The sequence below is a fragment of the Triticum urartu genome, chromosome 2, assembly GCF_003073215.2.
Source record: "Triticum urartu cultivar G1812 chromosome 2, Tu2.1, whole genome shotgun sequence".
In the NCBI taxonomy this organism is placed as follows: domain Eukaryota; kingdom Viridiplantae; phylum Streptophyta; class Magnoliopsida; order Poales; family Poaceae; genus Triticum; species Triticum urartu.
Genome location: NC_053023.1, coordinates 4,123,431 through 4,127,508, shown reverse-complemented (window position 1 = coordinate 4,127,508; position 4,078 = coordinate 4,123,431). Strand labels below are relative to the sequence as shown.

The 4,078-nt window shown below is 41.7% G+C and overlaps 1 long non-coding RNA gene across 1 annotated transcript; it reads right to left on the bottom strand.

Annotated features, from left to right (window-relative positions):
• Window positions 1–2,873: 2,873 nt before the first annotated feature.
• On the bottom strand, window positions 2,874–3,373 carry LOC125540567. Its single transcript, XR_007297342.1, has 2 exons — window positions 3,260–3,373; window positions 2,874–3,169 (listed from the first exon to the last, which is right to left on the bottom strand). It is a non-coding gene; the product is annotated as an uncharacterized LOC125540567 (long non-coding RNA).
• Between the last annotated feature and the right edge of the window lie 705 nt (window positions 3,374–4,078).

Sequence of the window (4,078 nt, the reverse complement as noted above, 5' to 3'; positions counted from 1 at the left end):
CCTTCAAATACCACCCATGAGGTGCTGTATTTGCTGGACTGCCCCTACGGTATGCGAGAAAAAAGAATTGTCATAACAACTTTTCAGAGAAAAATTGAATAAATTCCACAAATGAAAAACGGCGCCGTAAAACGCTTGTCCTTCTAGTACAAACTATTATGCACTACATTTTACATGGGGGGATGTCAGTGAAATATAGGAGCACTACAACTTAATATGGACCGCCATTCGTACACCTTGCCTTGGTCCTACGCATGGAGATTACTACCAGACCGACGAGCTGGTGATTGAAAGCTTAATTGCCACCTTTTAAAATCAATGCGTCGATGGATACTCCTTAATGGGTTGCTTTATTCGCAATATATTTGGTATTTATGGATGAAATACATGTACCATTTCGATAGGAATGGCGCCCCAACCTTGATGCCGATGGGAGTACGCTCCTTCACATGCATTTCTCATATAGAAAATGCATCCTACTATCAGATGTAGTTACAACCATTTCTCATATACTATCATGTGGTAGTATATACTCTACCTTATTAGTTTTATTATATTCACAAACTATATTTAAGATACTACAAAGTGAGTTATATGGAAAAATTGCAAGTGAGTCCATAGTTTATTGTATTTGTGAAATACGTACATATTTATACGCAAAATAAAGTATGCAAAAAATATGATACATACTACCAAAAAATTAGAGGATCTACACACATACGATGGTTAGATGTGGCACAATAAGATCGCGACATATGTCACCTGTGCTTTCATCCACTTCACGGGTAAGTCCAGTGACAAATTTGCGTCTATCAGCACGTTACTTTTGTGAACACTAGAGGATCTGTTCTTTTTCCCCTGTCATTGGATCTTTGAACAACTTTGTTTTTTGGTCCTTTTTGCTGGCACTATGTGGCGAGTGGGATATCCATTGTCATTTTTTCTGTTCTGCTTATGTTTTAATATTCTGCTACGTGCTATCAGATCTACTAGTGCTCTAGGCACCTGATCCTCGAGCATGCATTTGTGTTCAAAGACCTAACGGTGCCATGGCTTAAATTTGACAACAAGGCCAACTTTTCCTCATTTCAAGAAAGTTCACAGCTGCCTTTTTGACAATGGAAGCGTTCTTAGACAGATCTCGAACGGCATGCACTATATATTATCATCCTATCATCACGAAAGGGGGCACTCTTGTGAAGCTAGATGACATATGATCCATAGCATTGTTGGAGATACATCTTTACATTAGAAGTGACTGGCCAATTGTTACCCACTCGATCTCATCGTGAAACTTGCCACAACACGTACGCATGTGCACATCGATGGGTACACAGCAAAAGTAGAGGTGGGACCATGGAGAGAGCGCTTGTGCAACTCTGATTTGATTGATTGGCCGGCCAACTACATGTAGTACCTTCATTCGTGTTTGTTCTCGACCCAACACGAATATGAAAAGCAGCAGAAATGTGTACTGGTACCCCGCAAAAAAAATGTGTACTGGTAGTACCTTCTTGTGCACCTCTATCATCGACAGAAGAATCACCTCCGAACGAAATGCTAGAAGTTAGAAATACTTCCTAGATACATATGTTTGAACGGCAAGTAATTTCGATCTGAGAAGACTGAGTGAGGTGAGACATTCCCCGCTGCCTGTACATGCACATTATTCTTTCTTGCCTGCTGCTTGATTGATAATATGGGCGCGCACTTCTGGATCGGATAGATATGGATATGGATATGCACACGCACGCGCACGCGCACGAGCGATGCCGACGCCGACACGCTGCAGCTTGCTTGCCTGTGCGCAACAAATGCCCATACATCAATGTGCCGCACGCGCGCACGTCGCCGTCGACCTCCGTCCTCCTCGATGATCGTTGATCGGCAAGGAAGGAAGTTTCCTGCTTTGCGCCGATCAGTCCATCCCTCTGCAAGCAAGGAAGGGCCACACCATATACGTACAGAAATAAATGGATGAAGTAATGAGCGTTCATGCATGGACCATGCAAGAATGGCTCCATGCCCACCACCTACCTTACCTATAGCTTAGGTCCATCCATCCATGCGCGCCTTTGGCCCCAGCACAGCACACCGAGCTAGTATAGCATAGACATAGCTACCTAGCCGGTGCAAATGTCAAACAGTACAACGCCACACACACTATGCATCTGCTCTGTTCGACTTCTCTTGTGCTACGTGGTTTGGAGTACGTACTATTGCTGCGTGCACCGAACCCAGCCGATCCATCCACCCATCTCCTGCTTGCCGGTTGCCGCCTTCATTGCTCCCAACACCTCCACCTCCGAGATATACAGTGTCAAGGGCATCTCCAATAGTGACCGGTAAATTTCCTCCCACACCCGTTCAGTCCGCGGACACAGATGTCAGAGGATACCATCTAGTCTTAGCCGCATATTTAGATACATTATAACTGAGCATCTTTTCTGCCCTCTCAAGGCTTCTGACCATTAGATCAACGAGTTTAAGAATTTTTGACTGTTGGATCGATTTGCAAAAGCTCGTAAGTAACCACAGATCGCTACACGGGATGGGTCGCTGCTCCTGTAACAAAATGGACGACCTGCCATTATTTGGGCCTGCTGGGCTTTAGATGTCCAAGACACCAACTAAAAAAATAGGGCAGTGTTTGCAGCCGCACGTCCCTCAATCTCGTGGAAAAAGGTTGTTCTCTACCGTCGATCTCGCGGCAGGCGAACCGATCTCGCAGCCGCACTTTTCAACCGATCTCGCGGCGGTTGATATTGTTCAGTAATTTTCTAACGTTACTATGGAAAACTAATAGACGATGGCTGCAATGAGCAGTATTAATCATAATCAAGCAAAAGCGGGCAAAAAAGAGCAAGTGAACATTACACCATCAAGCACGAATCCTTTATTATTGCATGTATAGGGAGCCTCTTGATTTACTTATGTTGTAATGCATAGACTCATAGCAATAGCACCGACCGAGCATCCACGAAATGATCATATGCCTAAATTGGTAGAGCAGTGCAGTTCTTGTAGCACCTGCATACAGTCACGTAGCAGCGGCCTCTGTCATAACCCTCTCTTTGGCAGACCACATTGCAGGTGCCGTGCTTTACACACATGTTGCCATCCCAGGTTTGGCTATCATGACCTTCACAGCCATCAGATCTCATCTCTTCTGCATCCATTAGCAAACAATAAGAGTCAAGTAATTAAGTTAACTCGGATTAGTATGAACTAGAGATGTGTAGGTTAATTGTGTTCCTACCAGATGAAAGGAGAAGCAGCATCACCAACCACAAGCATATCAATGCCTTGTTGGTTCCCACTAGTCCTTTACCCATGTTCGTCATGTGTCGATGATGTATTGTCAGATATTCTTCCAAACTCGAACGGATGAAAGTATGAGTACATTCATGATTCATATATATAGTTAAAGTATGTGGATATTAACATGGTTATTTTTATGAGATATTAATTTTTGGCATCAACGCTTATCCAAATGGTTATGTTTATTGACGTCCTATGTTTGTTGAAGAGCTAAACTTAGCTAGTATTGATGTTTAAATTTAGGCGTTGATAAATACTAGCTCGTTTATAATTATACATGCATTTTTAACCATTTTTATGTGAAGATTTGATTTAGGCATTTATTTCTCTCCATAATTGATATAGGAAAATTAAAATTGTCCTCCCAAACCTTTCAGGATAACTAAAGACTTAAATTGGTACCAATTAGCATATATATATATATATATATATATATATATATATATTGATGGCACACCCTGTTCTTAAGATCAAAATGGTTTTGAATCAGACCAGTCTGTAGGAATTTAGGGCCCTTAGAAAAAAACTAAACAAAGCCCTAACGTTCAAAACAAATTTGACTATATCATAATTTCACTTAATTATATAACAAGGATAGAAGTACTTATGCCAGCACGGTGAATAAAAAAAATTAATGCATGCATGTTCAACAATCTGAAGCGTGAACACAAAAAGGGTCGTACATTGAGTTCTAATTTGTAACGACAAAAGGTAATCACATTAAAAATTATGGGCATGTCACAAGGAACAAATATCA